The sequence below is a fragment of the Euprymna scolopes genome, chromosome 34, assembly GCF_053919585.1.
Source record: "Euprymna scolopes isolate OS-2025 chromosome 34, ASM5391958v1, whole genome shotgun sequence".
NCBI lineage: Eukaryota > Metazoa > Mollusca > Cephalopoda > Sepiida > Sepiolidae > Euprymna > Euprymna scolopes.
Window position 1 is genome coordinate 47,691,978 of NC_136515.1, and position 16,023 is coordinate 47,708,000.

Genomic DNA, 16,023 nt, shown 5'->3' on the forward strand with positions numbered 1-16,023 from the left:
TAGTTTTAAAGGTTAAAAACTTCAAAGACTATATATATATTTATATATATATATATATATATATCTATATGTATAATATATATATATATATATATATATATATATATATATATATATATATATATATATATATATGGGTGTTTGTGTGTAGGTATTATTATTTTATGCATCTACATTAAATTTAATGTGAAAATATTTCTACCTATCCATTTGTAAGTGTTTCCGAAACAATGCTAATATATATATATATATATATATATATATATATATATATATATATATATATATATATATATATATATATATATTGTTATATTCCTAAATACTTAGGAAATAAAGACAAACGTGAGTTACACCGAGTGGTATGTGTAATGGGGTTTATTTATAATACAGAAACGTAAGGCTGCTCGCCTAAGGTAAATAGAAGTACATAGTAACAAGTATGGGGAAGAAAGTCTGATAATCAACACGTAAGACTATCCGTCTTACTGCGACTGCTTGTCTGCCGCTGTCTGCAAAACAGTCCAATATATATATACAGTTTGTAACCGGTGTATAGCCAGTTATGTTCCTTCACGACACCTCCCCCTGAAGCTGAAATCTTCCTGATTTTAGCTTAAATACCTCTTCCTTTTAGGGTCAGGGCTTAATCTCCTGGTAACTTTTCTCTTTCTTGCGCTTTTCCTTCTGGTCAGCGTTACCCGGGGTAAAGGTTTCTGTCCAGCCCGTATGGTCGGTTCAGGCGAAATATTCATTGTTTGCGGTACACACGCTGGTTTTGGTATATCAAAAATATCGCACAATGTTTCCATTGGTGTCTCTTCCACATTTGGAGACAGTCTGGGACGTATTTGATTTCTGTGTCTTTTGCAGACAAAACTTAATCCTTGGATGGTATAGACCATGCTCCCAATCCTTTTTTTGATAATACCTTCAACCCACTGATTTCGTCCATTTTGAAAATTTTTGAAATATACATTTTCACCTGGGGAGAAGCACTTGGTATTAAGGTTTTCTTTTTTGAAAACTTTCTTTTTCTCTGGTAGCAGCCTATCGAAGACAGATCTTATCTTTCTTGCAAACATTAGCTCAGCCGGGGAAGAATTGACATTATTATTAGGATTTGGTGTCACCCTGTAAATTGCTAAAAATGTTTGAATACATTGTTCGTCTGTGTCCGTAGTAAGATTTTTCTTAAGTGCCCTTTTAAACGTATCTACAAATTTTTCGGCCAACCCATTCGATCGTGGATGGTACACAGGTGTTGTCATATGTAGAATATTTAGTGAGTCACAGAATTCTTTGAATTCATGAGCAGTAAATGCTGTTCCATTATCGCTCACTAAGGTTTTTGGCACTCCAAAACGGCTAAAAATTTCATTAAGCGCACTCACAGTGTTTTTTGCTGTTGGATGTCTAAACTTAAATATTTCTGGCCATTTTGAAAAAGAATCTACAATAATCAAGTAAAAATAACCATTTATAGGTCCCGCATAATCAATATGCAGACGTGACCAGGGTAGGTCCGTCTTTGGCCATGGCGTCGTTTTTACTGGAGGATCTCGAGCTGCTAATTGACATCCTCTGCATGTCTTGACACATTTTTCAACTTCCTTGTCCATACCAGGCCAGTACACATATCCTCTCATAAGGGATTTCATTCTCGAAATGCCCGGATGACCTGTATGAAATTCCTTCAGAATTTTCCTCTGTAACGTTAGTGGAATTACGATCCTCTCACCATACATGAGCACATCTTCACAGATGGAAAAAGGCGTTGTTTGATCTACCTTTTTATTTTTTTTTATCCATCCCAATTGATTTTTCATTTTCTTAATGAAAATGTCATTTACTGCCTCTTTTTTTATTTTTTCGAAAGTTACCGGAAGTTCACGTATCATATTACACATTGAACTTGTACATTCACTTTCGTCTTTAAGCGCAGCAATTACCGTTTCTTCGAAACTTTCGCTTCTTTTAGGGATCAACCGTGATAATGCATCTGCGTGTCCTAACTTTTTTGAGGATACATGTTCCATCTTAAACTGATAGTTTAAGAGGGTTACAGCCCATCGCTGTAATCGATTCGCAGTATGTGTGGGAATGCCTTTCTTTGATCCAAATATGGTAAGTAGGGGTTTATGGTCGGTTTGCAAAATAAAAGATCGTCCATGGAGAAATCGATTGTACTTTGTAATTCCAAATATTATCGACAGCGCCTCTTTTTCAATTTGGCTGTAATTTTTCTCCGCTGCAACCAACGTTCTTGAAGCATGGGCGATAGCTTTTGTCCTACCATCCTCATACTTGTGAAGTAATACAGCGCCAACACCGTAATCACTGGCGTCCGTTGCTAGTATTAGTTCCTTTTCTGGATTGAAATGTGCCAATGCTAAGTCTGACAGTAGACATCTTTTGATATTTTGGAAAGCAGATTCACATTCCTTATTCCAGTTCCATTTAACACCCTTTTTCAGTAACTCGTTAAGAGGAGCTCTTAAATTATGTATGTTAGGGATGTAAATTGCATAGTATTGAACTAATCCCCAAAACGATTTTAATTTTGTCACTGAATCTGGAGCAGGCATCTTTTCAATTGCTTCAGTCCTTTGTGGATCCGGTCTTCGACCCTCTTTGTTGATTATTTGACCTAGATATTTAATTTTTTTCATAAAAAAATCGCATTTTTCTGGGCTCAATTTAAAACCAAATTCCTGTATTCTTTTGAATACTTTTACATGCTTCTTATGATCTTGCAAATTTTCACTTTTAATTAGGATATCGTCAAGGTAGGCCATTGAAAATTCCAACCCTGCCAGCATCGTGTCCATAATTTGCTGGAAAATAGCAGGAGCAACCTTTAATCCAAAAGGAAGCCTCTTTAGCTTAAAAATGCCCTTATGTGTATTTATGCCTAAGTATTTGGAGCATTCATCGCTGATCTTAATTTGCAAGTAAGCATCTGAGAGGTCTATCTTAGAAAAAATTTTTCCTCCGTTAAGCTTAGAGAACAGATCTTCTGCGGACGGAAGGGGATAATTATGGTCCAATAGACAGTCATTTAAACCCGTTGAAAAATCTCCACAGACCCTTATTCTGTTATTTTTTTTCTTTACATACACGGTTGGACTTGCCCAATCTGTGTGGTTAACTTTTTCAATGACTTCCAGTTGTTGAAGTCTATCCAACTCTTTTTCGATTGCGTCCATCGCTGAAAAAGGCACATTCCTTTTAGGCTTGAATACTGGAGTGGCATTTTTCTTTAATTCAAATTTTGCCTCTGTCTTAATACAGAGTCCTAGTCCTTCGGCAAAAACATTGGGAAATTCAGTTTTCAAATCCTTCAGGAAGTCTTCCCTTTGGTTTGCTTTTTCTGCAGTTAAAACGTTACAAAACGAATTTATGGGTTTCTCCCATAAATTAAACAGGACAATCCAATCTACCCCAAACAGGCATGTATTCTTTCCTGGTACGACGTACACTTTGGATTTATGAGTCTGGTTAGCGAATGTCACTTTGCATTTTAATTCTCCCTTGAACTCTAATCTTTTGCCGCACACACTTCTCGCCGTCTTTCTGGTTTTCGTTAATTCAGGTCGACCTATCCTTTTCCATATATCTTCATTTATAATACTAATATCTGCACCGCTATCCAGAAGCAATGCAACCAGATGTCCATTTATCCGAACATCAACATATTTCCGTCTTTCGCAGCTTTTTTCTTTATTCATGCGAAGCGTATTTACATTATCGGTCCCTTGTCTTTTCTTCTGGGCACAGTATGTTCCCTTGTGACCTCTGAGACCACATTCATAACATATTTTGTTCCTAAACCAGCAGGTCTTATTGTTGTGTCTTAAACTACCACAACATTTACACTTTAGCTTTGGGTCTTTGTATCCTTTAAGGATCCTGTGTTCTTGGAACCTGGACTTTCTTGTGGTCCCTTGCCTTTTTACTTGCTGCACCTTAAAAATATTTTTCTCTTCAATGCGAGTGTTGTCTTTCTTTATGTTAATCAGACGTTGACACTCTTCAGTGACTTTTTGCAATGTTATGTTAGGATCCGCCTCCATAATTGTTAGGATCCGTGAACGTATATCTTTGTCCCTTGGTGCTGTGAGACCTTGTACAAAGATTAAACATTTAAATTGGTCTGCGGAAATTTCATTCAATTTAAATGATTCGCATAAACAGTTCACAGTGCAAGCATATTCTAGATAGTCTTCAGCTTCTGCCTTCTGAATGTTCAAACATTTGTATCTAGAGTGAAATAGGTTATCCCTTTTATCAAATATTTTCGACAAGGTACTAATTGTTTCCTCGAACGAAACCTCCTCCGGTTTTTTTGGTAGAATTAGATTTACATACTTGGTGTTTTCATCAGTACCCAGTTTTTGTAGTAGCAGGGTAACTTTTTCCTCATCGGTCCAGTCTAAACATCTTTTCGTAAAAATTGTTTCGTATCTTCTGTAGTATGCAGGGAAAGTAACACCAGTATCCGGGGAGTAACGAAATTCCGTTAGTGAATTTGAAATACCCTCGGCAGAAAAATTAGTCTTCTTCCCGGTCGACGTTAGAATTAGCTTTTCTAAATTCTTTTGCTGTGTCGACATTTGTCGTTGTAGTATGTTTGTTTGTTCTTGTTGTGCCTCTAAAGTTTTTTGTGTTCTTTCTTGTTGTTGTTGCAGCTGTTGCTGTAGCTGTTGTTGTTGAATTTGTTGTTGTTGTTGTTGTTGCGCTAAAAATTGTTGAGTCATTTTTGTCTGTTCCTGGATGCTAAGGGCTAGAGCCTTAGTTAACTCTGCTAATTGTTCCATGTTAGCTTCTAGTACAAAAATGTCTTTTCGAATTCTACACAATAATTCCAAAGAAAAATCGTAAATTTACGTATATCGTAAATTAGTAGCAATATGCAGACACAACACGTTTCAACAAAGTTCATCCATAGTAATTCAACAGGCTTTGTAAAATAATTCTTTTTTTTTTTTTTTTTTTTTTTTTTCAACAACGTAAGTTCATACACAAAATATTTCTTACTTCCCACGACAAATAGTTCCAATTATTTATATAAAGGCAATAACAAACAATTAATTTTCCAAAAAAAAAAAAAATATATGGCTGCCGTTCCCACGTGGCATAAAATGGTACAATAGTCGTTGTATTTATATTTTTTTTTCGAAACTCGTAATCCTTTAGTGTAGTTTCGAATTCAACTTGCGACCATTTTTTTTTTTTTTTTTTTTTTTTACTTGTCAAAAATAAATATAAATTCCACTTTACCTTGAACATGTTTCTATAATTTCTTGTGAGTTCTTTACGAAGAAAAATCCGTACTTTTCGCTACTTTAGGTAGGAAAAATTTTTAAATTCATTGACGCACGTGGTCAAAAATCCTTGTGTAGTTTGTTTTTTTCGTAAAACAAAAAATCCTTGCATTGTACACAGTCCTTGGTACGGTAATTTATCTCTGTTAAGAGAAAGAACATCCTTTCGTCGCCATTGTTATATTCCTAAATACTTAGGAAATAAAGACAAACGTGAGTTACACCGAGTGGTATGTGTAATGGGGTTTATTTATAATACAGAAACGTAAGGCTGCTCGCCTAAGGTAAATAGAAGTACATAGTAACAAGTATGGGGAAGGAAGTCTGATAATCAACACGTAAGACTATCCGTCTTACTGCGACTGCTTGTCTGCCGCTGTCTGCCAAACAGTCCAATATATATATACAGTTTGTAACCGGTGTATAGCCAGTTATGTTCCTTCACAACATATATATATATATTTGGATATTATTTTACGTGCATGAAACAAACCTATTGGCATGCATGTTTCTAGCTTTTAGCTGTCGTCAGCAAAGGTTAGGATCGAACTTATGACATCATTATCTATATTCTGATACTGTTTCAATGTGCCACGATCGATCACCACTTAAATGGCGTATTTTTTTATCGGTTTTATATTCAAGATTTTGGTTGGCGTTTGTTTGTTTGCGATATCATCAACATCGAAACACTGTTATTCTTTATTTAATCCGCTACCTTAACGGTTTTTCAGAGGTATTACATCTTTTCCTTTTTCTTATTTATAGTGTAAATCCCACCTGTCTTGTTAAATGTATGTATGCGTGTTTGTATGTCTGCCTAAAAGTTAAGACAAAAGCGACGGATCTACACGAGATGATTATCATTTTAAAGCTCCACCTTCGACGTTTAATATCGCAAAATTTACCAAATCCTTAAGTCTTCACCCTCAACTAGGCATTTTTCTACAAAGAGGGGTCGCTTTTATCGGAACTATTTTTTAAAGCCCCCTTTCTTTTCCATTGACAAGCCTTGATCCAAAGTTTCGCTACTTCCGGTTTTGCGATGCACACAAATCAAAGACATCAGGGTTTTTTTTCACGTTCTTTTCCACTATTGCGGTTAAAGTTCAAGCTTGCCTTCCTGCCTGCCTACTACGACTTTTTTAACATTCTTTTGCTCAACATCCCCCCAAAAACCCAGACAACGCCAGGAACTAAGGATAGTCTATAATATAAATCTCATCTGTCTGTTTAAATATATGTATATATGTATGTACCTGTGTCTGTATTTGTTATAACTTGCAATAAGCCACAAAGAAAACAGACTAACGGAATAGAGTTTTAACAATGTATTACTGGAAAACAACGTAAAATGTTACAACTGAAAAGAGTAGTAAATGTCACCGAGTAGGCGAGGGTCGCACTGGTGGTTAATCCACACCTGGGATCAGAAGGTATATTGCTTATATAATGGATAGAACACTCCATTTGGAGGGTGATTCCCCCACAATGCCCCTTCCCAAGCTGATTTACGCTGTTGTAAAAATCAGTATTTTTTCCTTTTGCCTCACTGCCGTCCTGCGATTGTTCTTCTTGATCCTCGTAGAAGAGTTTCCTGATGTGGTTCAGGTGCCTCTTATATTGGAATTTTGGATCCTGAATGATGTATGTAATATGGCGATTCTTCGTAAGATCGTGCCCCGTTACCAAAAAGAAACGTTATTTCTAAAATGTCTAAAATACACGTTATCTCCGCTGTTAAACAGTTTCGTTGGCATTGTAGAGGTTCTGTTGTGTACTATGTGTTTGGGTAGCTGTTTATGAAATACGGATTTTATTTTCCGTCCAAACATGATTTCTGCTGGGGATCCCCGCATCTGGTTTGTTCGGATTTCTCGTGATTCTGTAAATTTGCAGAAATTGCTGAAGGGCCTTTCCTGTCGGTGTACTGCACGCCTTTTTCATGCCCTTTTAAGCGTATCGACGACGCGTTCGGCCTGGCCGTTGCTTCTGGTGTGGTACTGGGGTGTTGTAATATGCTTGACTTGATACGTCTCGCAGAATTCTCTGAACTCTGTCGAGGTGAACTGTGTAGCTTTGTCGCTAACCAAATAGTCTACAACCCCAAACCGAGCAAACAATTCCGATAAGAAAATTGTCGTTGTTGCCCTGGTCGTTTTTTTGGCATCTTAGTACCTCTGAGCATTTATCAGGTAGTAAAAATCCTCCACAGGTTCCGCATAATAGATGCGGATCCTCGACCATGGTTGTTCAGCCTTAGGCCAAGGTTTATATGTTATCGTTGGTGCATTTGCAGCCAAATCACAGCCGTTGCATCTGTTCACCATGTCGGTAATACCTTGGTTCATTGCTGGCCTATATACCAAACGTCTCAGTTGGCTTTTCATTCTGTTTATTCCTGGATGCCCTATGTGAAAACCCCTGCGAATTCTTTTTCGAAGGGATTGGGGATGACAACCCTCTCAACTTATAACAGTATTTCGTCGCAACCAGAAAAAATGTCTGAACTGGTGTCATCCAGTGCTAATTTCCGCTTCGTGGTTTGAATGAAATTGTCATTTAGGGAGTCTGACTTAATAACCTTATGTGTGACCGGCAGTTCTCGGATAATAGCGTTTATCATAGTTTTTAACTCACTATTAAATACGTATTGCCGCGATTACTGAATCTTCAAGAGGTTCCATAGACCGTCTGCATGGCTAGTTGTTTTAAGGGGAGTAATGCAATTATAAAATTATTGTTCAGCAAGATTAGTTCCCCATCTTAATAGTCGATTCGCAGTGAATGTTGGAAGTTCTTTTTTATCCAAAAAAATGATAGCAACGGCTTATGGTCGGTTTATAGAAAAAATGTATTCCGTACAAGAACCGGTGAAATCTGGAAAATGCAAATATAATTCCTATGGCCTCTTTCTCGATCTGAGAATAATTCTTTTCCGGTGGAATGAGAGCTCCTGATGCGAACGCAATATCCTGTTTTGAGCCATCCGGCATTCGATGTAGCATGACCGCCCCGCCGGCATATTGACTAGCGTCGCTAGCTACTATTATGTCCAACTGCGGGTTGAAATGCGCTAGGGGTAGTTTTGAAGTCAGGATTCTTTTTCTTTCTTGGAATGATGTCTGGCCACTCCCAAGCCTTATCCCTTTTCAGCAATTCATTAAGTGGTGCGCGCAATTTGTGCATATTTGGGATGAACCCCTGTAAATAATTTGCCAAAGCTAAAAAAAACCTCTGCAATTGAGTTATGTTTACTGGTGCCGGCATTTCTTTAATAGCAGTCGGCCTATCTGCCATTTTTATCGATTATTTGACCCAGGATTTTAATTGTTTGTAAAAATAACTCGCATTTATCTGCTTTGATCTTAAATCCATAATCTTGTATTCGACTGAATACTTGTCTGATATGTTTTTCATGTTCCTCCCTGCTTTTGCTCGCTATGATAATGTCATCAAGATATGCGATTGCGGTGTCCAAGCCGGACAGCATAGTATCCATTACTTGCTGGAATATTGCGGGGGTCACCTGGATATCAAACGCGAGTCTTTCGTATCTGTACAAACCCCGATGAGTGTTAATACAGAGGAGGTTAGTGCTTTTGTCGTTTACCGGAATCTGTAGATAAGCGTCGCTTAGGTGGATCTTAGAAAAAAAAAACTTGCCGCCATTTAATTTCGTGAACACTACTTCTGGACTAGGTTATGGATGGCGAGAATCTTCTAAGGACCCGTTGAATCCGACACCAAAGTCGGCGCAAACGCGAATTTCTCCGGGCCTTTTCTGTACGTAAACTTCCGGAGTAGCCCACTCATTATATTCAATTTTAGTTAGTATACCGATGTTTTCTAATCTGTCTAGTTCCTGATTTATTTTGTTCAGGGAAGCGAACGGGGCATTACGTTTCTTTTTAGACACCGGTTGTGTGCCAGGTTTCACCATAAAATCTGCGGTTATTTTTGTACATCTCCCTAAGCCGGTAGTAAATACGTTTGTGAATTCTGTTTTAACACAAGTTTCTCCGTTTCTGCAGGGCGGGTATCTATTTTCTTGCAGAATGTGGATATAGAAAGACCCCGGAGACGAAACTCCTCCATGCTGTCAGAACCGAACAGGTTCTCACTATCTTTTAGTATATACAATATTAGTTTTTTTTTTGTTTTCTCCCGTAAAGTGACGTTTGTAATTAATTCACCTTCAAAATGAATTTTTGTACCATTAACGGCCGTCGCCGTTCTGGTAGTTTTTAACATGGTCGGCTTTCGTAATATATTCCACGTTTTGAGATTTATTATTGAAAGATACGATAGACTGTCTAATTGGAATGTAATAGCCTTGCCGAAAATGTTAACCGTTACATATTTGCGTAGATTTTCATCTACGACTTCCTTAGTTCTGCTTGACGTACACGGCTTCAATTCTGAGTTTTACTACAGTGTTCATTTTTATGACCGATTTTATTGCATAAATGGCACCTTTTTGTTAAAAATGGCAATCCCTTATTCAATGTATTCAACCACATCTGTAACAAGCGCTCGGCGCTTTTAGCTTTTCTGAGTTTTGGAGGTTAGTGTCTGTGTGACATTCCGACGTTTTTTTCTTAGTTACTTTTTTGTTATAGTCGCGATGCCTGTTTCGATATTTCTGACATCTTTTTTATAATTTTTACTTTTTGACAATCCTCAGACAATTTTTGAAGTGTTAAGTTCAGATCATTTTCTAATTTTGCAAGGATTTTCAGCCTGATTTCGGCATCCTTTTTCGAGGTTAACCCTTGCGCAAATACAAGCCATTTAAAATTGGCTACTGTTAGTTCAGACAACTTAAAGTAACGACGGTGTTTGTTCACTACAGCTGCGTAGGTAGGAAAATCGTCATTATCGTCTTTTGCCACATTCAAACATCACAAAGAGACGTTTTCGGCGAGAAAAGTTCTGTTAACAAAATTACCGTCTCATTGAATGATAAATCTACTGTTTTCCGAAGCAAGATGAAATCCACGAATTTATCATGCACAGCCGTTTCCAATTTTCGTAGTAGAAGTTGTTTTTTCATTTGATCAGCCCAGTTGCTGCAGTCAATATTTAAAAAAAAATCTCCATAACGCCGAAAATACGCTGCAAATGATTTTTCCTCTTCCTCGTATTTAAAATTGTCTATCGCGGTCCATAGTGTATTCTGAGAAAATGCGGAATTGCTGTCCGCGTTCGCATTATTCTTAACAATTTATGTAAGCAATTCCTCTGTTCATAATTGACGTTCGGCCAACTGTTTTTGAACTTCCTTTTGCTGTTCCTCGGTTCGTATTTGACAATCCGCTAACAGTCTTTGCAATTCCTTTTGCTGTTTCTCGAATCATGACTGACGCTTTGCGGCATCAAATGTTCCAACGCTACTTTCAATTTGTCCAGTTTGCTTTGTCAGCATTGGCAATTTCAACACGTTCGCTGAATATTACAAAACCGTTTTATTATTTCTTATTTCTTCCTCCAGGCAATAAAACGAACAGAAACACATAAATATATAAAAAGTGCATAGTCTAAAGAAAAAAAATAAAGTGGTTATTTTTCTCCAAAGAAAAAAATGGCAACGCTCGATTTTAGCAGTGAAAACTACAAGTGAAGAATTCTTTTTCCAAAAGTATAAATTTTTCCCTTTCAATATCGCGACGAACCTTTTGCTTTTTTGCACTATCTTTGAAAGCGCTATCTTTGAAAATCGCGACGAACTTTTTTCTTTTCAACTCTTTTTTCCGTAATGATCTGAGTTTTTTGGGTTTTTTTTAGTTACCGTGAACCTTTCAGTTGCAAGTGTTTAGACACTTCCGTAGGTTTGATAACATTTGAGTCCGATATCGTTAGCATTTTAGAATAGTATTTCAACGCGAGTATTTTTTTGAATGTCGTTACTTGTTTCGATTTTAGTATGCACCTTGAATCCAATGTAGCCAGTGTTTAGATTTTTAGAACACTGTTTTTAAACGTGAGTACGTTTTCCGAACCCAATGTCGCCAGTGTTATTGCTTGAAATAAGCTACAAATAAAATAGACCAGCGGAATAGTGTTTAAACAATGTATTACTGGAACAACAACGTCAAAAGGTTACAACTGAAAATAGTAGAAAACGTCACCGAGCAGGCGAGGGTCGATCTGTTGTTTAATCCACACCTGGGATCAAACGGTCTATGCTTTATATAATGGATAGAACAGTCTGTTTGGAGGTTGATTGCTCCACAAAAGTGTGTCAGCTTAAAACTTTTAGCAAATGCGACTGATATTCGTTTTGATGCCCGATATATCGGACGACAAATATCGGAAAATTGGTTAAAAAATTAATTCCTTCACCAGGGGTTGCTTTTTTCGCCGACATTTTCGAAAGTCATCTCCTCTTTCGATCGCCGGGTTTGCGATGGATGTAACGGCAAAGACATCATTTTTTTTTTCAAGTTCTTTTCTTTCCTTCGCGATACTGTGTCGAGACTGTCTGCCTGCCTACTGCCACTTACTTTTTACTGACCATTCCCCAAACACCCTGGAAACGCCGGGCACACAGGCCAGTATATACATATATACATATATATATATATATATATATATATATATATATATATATATATATATGCATTAATCATCCTTAGTTTTCATAGAAAGTACTTATTTAATTTTTTGATTGAATATTATGTTTACGTGCCTAATAGTATAGATATGTATATGCACGTTTCTAGCTTTAACCGCCGCAAGCTTGTATATATATATATATATATATATATATATATATATATATATATATATATATATATATATATATATATATATATATATATATATGTGTGTGTGTGTGTGTATTAGAAAACTTTATTTTGGGTCAAAATTTATATATGACGGAGAAGTACGTTCTTTTTAAGCCGAAACGTCTTTCGCTATCCTGATCAGGAATAAACGATGGCATTTTGATTTTTAAAAAAGTGGAAGGAAAAGAGAAATTAAAAATGAGGTTAAAATGAGATAAATTTATAATTACCATTGAATAGTATGTACAGGTAATTAAGGGGAGGAGAAAGAAAAAGGGATTATACATACATACATACATACATACTAATAGAGAAATAAAAAGGAACAAACCGTGTTATGTGTTCATCAATGTCTCGTCTTTATTTCGAGACTTCATCTGGATGAATGAGATTAAGAAAAAAAAACACTAGTACAAACTATTTGAACATGTTGCATATGCCATATTTTGTACTTATGTTTTTTGTTTCTTAATCTCATTAATCCAGAGGAAGTCTCGAAATAAATATTAAACGTTGATGACACATTACAGTATTTTGTCGTAATACTATATCCATCATACATACTAATCTATACCCATTGCTTCGTATTTACAGGTGTAAGCCATACCAGTGCTCCCCACTAACCTCATCATAGTTACAGGTCAATACTCAGTGACATGCATATATGTGCATATAATCCTAAACTTACTAAACCATATCTAACCGTACATTCCTAAACCTACTAAACCATATATAACCATACATTCCTAAACTTACACAACTATATCTAACCATACATCTCTCTCAATCCAATGCAGTTGCAAATTTAGCTGCTTCCACTGCATGAATTTTTACCTATAACCTCGCCCAGTAAAACTGAAAATGGAAAGCATAGTAATGTCCTTTTTAACCACAGTTGAGGAGTGAAAATTTTCTGGAGAAGTTAACGTAAATACCTGATTTTTTCAGGAGATATTCACCTAAATAACCAATAAATATTAACTACCCATGCGGGGTCGCAGAAGTACCTGGATTAGGACCCAGGCGCGGGGCGAAGCCTTCGGAGCTGATGGACCCGTAGATCTTCCCAGGTTATCCGTCTAGGAGAAGGAAAACTCTGAAGCTAAACCTAGGGGAGGGAGGCCTCTTCAGTCCTGGACGACAACCTTCCTTGAGCTGGTGACTCAAACAAATCACTGTCAAACCTAAACTGCTTAAGGAGGATATAGGCTCTGTCTATCGCCCGGCTTTCATACTCCTTCTTTTTTTATTGGCCAGGCGTAGAGGTACTATCACAGGGACTCGTCTGAATCACCCAGTGGTTGACCTTGTTTCCTGACTAGGGAATGAACGCCGCTTTTCCCCGCTCCCGCGACATCCCATCCCCCATTACTGGACACAGTTGGGTACTTCAGTGCCATTTATGTCGGTACAGTTGGACTGGGCTTGCTTTGCCTAATGGATTGAGGGTTCGGGATTGACAGTTCCTGGCTGCTGTTTCCGACTGATAGTACAGGAACCCTAACTCTTTGGGAGCGCGTAGAGCGGCTGCTCCATCAGCAGTTGTAAAATATCGGGATGTTTGTAATGTCATGTGGCGCATGGAAAGGGACCCTGCACTCATCCCAGGTGGGCTTTCCTGAGGCCACAATCCTGTGGGTGAGGACAGCTGATGGTCTACTTGTATTGTCTGGTATTCTGCAAAACTACTTGTCCAGCACCCCCTCACTCACTCACCCTAACTGAAACTTTTAAATAAAATGAAATGACAGCTCAAGCAAAAGTTACGTTTAAAGCAGGACTAAACTCAATGAAAACTAACCTGCCTCCTCCCTTGATGCTTGAATTTACTAATATCCGTGGGCTTAGAACTAACTTAGATGATGTTGAGTCGTTTCTCCTTGTAAGCACCCCGGATATCTTAGCATTAAGTGAAACTAACCTTCACTCCTCCATTCCCTCTAACCACTATTACATGCCTGGTTATCTCCCACTCTACCGTAAGGACTCGGACAGACATATGCATGAGCTTGGAGTCTATATTCGTAACACCCTGCCCCTGACTAGAGAAATAAAACTAGAATCAGAGGACCAGGCCTTTATGTGCTTCAGACTTAATATGCAACACAATATTAGCTACTTGTATTTTCTCTACCGCTCTCCTTCAAACCAAGACTGTAAGCTAATAAACAAAGTCTCAGACAGCATAGATATAGCACTCTTCCTCGATACTAGCGCACAAATACATGTATTTCGTGACTTCAATGCCCACCATAGTAACTGGCTAGGAGTCTCTAATCACACAGACGTAGCTGGTAGCACAACACATAGCTTCACTGTATCCCATTCCCTATCTCAGTTGGTTACCCAGACCAGCAAGATCAGCATGCCTCACTTCTAGATCTCTTTCTGACAACAGATGCCCACAGCCTACTCAAGAATGCTGATCACGCTGTGATAATGAAATCAGCCTAAATTCTCGCCCTACAACTGAAGACCCACTACTCAAAACAACGAGGTATTACAAAAAGGCTGATTGGGAAACCATCAGGGAGCTCATCAGAGATGCCCCATGGCAAAATATCTTTACTCTTCCAGCGAAACAGTGTGCAAATGAGACCACTGAATGGTTCAAAACTGGAATTGAAGCACATGTTTCCGCACGGAAATTCTATAGCAATCCCCACTCTCCCCAATGGTTTACTTCTGCTTATTCAGCTGCCATTTGTCAAAGGCAGCATGCGTTCCGCAGATTCAACAAACATAAGTCCAGCTCAAATAAACAGAAGTTTATAGAAGCTTGAAATAATTGTAAGGGAGTGATAGAGACAGCTAAGACAGATTACTCTGAAACCATCAGAAAACGCATCGAAGCACTGAAATTAGGAACCCGGGATTTTTTGTGAACTATTCCCCCACTATCAAACAATCATGAGGTTGCTGGCACGGCAACTGACAAGGCTAATCTGCTTGCCAGTCAGTTTGCCTCAAACTCCACACTGAACTCGGTACACCACTCCCTCCCTGATTTTTCTCTGCGAACAGACGCCACACTAGACGATTTAAAAAATCACCTCTTCTCAGGCGAATGCTATTATAAAAAAGCCTAGACACCTCAAAAACATATGGAACAGATCTCATCCCGGCTGTGCTATTAAAAAAATGATCTGCCGAGGTTGCTCCAGTTCTCTCCAAACTTTACAATAAATGCCTTAACGAATCTTGCTTTCCCGACTGCTGGAAACCGCCTCTGTGGTACCAGTCTTCAAGAATTCTGGTGAAAGAACTGACCCACTAAATTATCGTCCCATTAGCCTTCTCCCACGTTTCGCCAAAATATTTGAGTCCTTAGTTAATCAAGCCCTAGTCCAGAACCTAACAGCTGCTAAACTCCTGACTGACAAACAATATGGATTCAGGCAAGCCCGTTCAACAGCAGATATGTTAACTGTAGTTTCTGAACGTATACACCGTTCATTGGACAAAACAGGGGAGAGTAGAGCGGTAGCCCTTCATATATCTAAGGCTTTTGACAGGGTATGGCACGATGGTCTTCTAAGGAAAATTAGATCATATGGAATCACTGGAAGAATTCATAATGTAATTAATCCTTCTTAAGTAATAGAACAATCAAAGTTACCCTCGACGGTCGTACATGTAAACAATATGACATACGTGCGGGAGTATCTCAGGGGTCTACCCTTGGACCTCTATTATTCCTGATATTCATAAATGAGCTCCCTGATAAAATTGTTTCGGAGATGGGTATATTTGTCTGGAATAGATACATTGAGAGCATTCCCAAGGCTGCTGCAAGGAAGGTTGGCTCCCTCTACCGTGCTAGAAAACTACTTATGCCTGACAGTATCCCATACCTCTATAAGGCCACCATTCGCCCATGTATGGAGTACTGTTGTCACATCTGG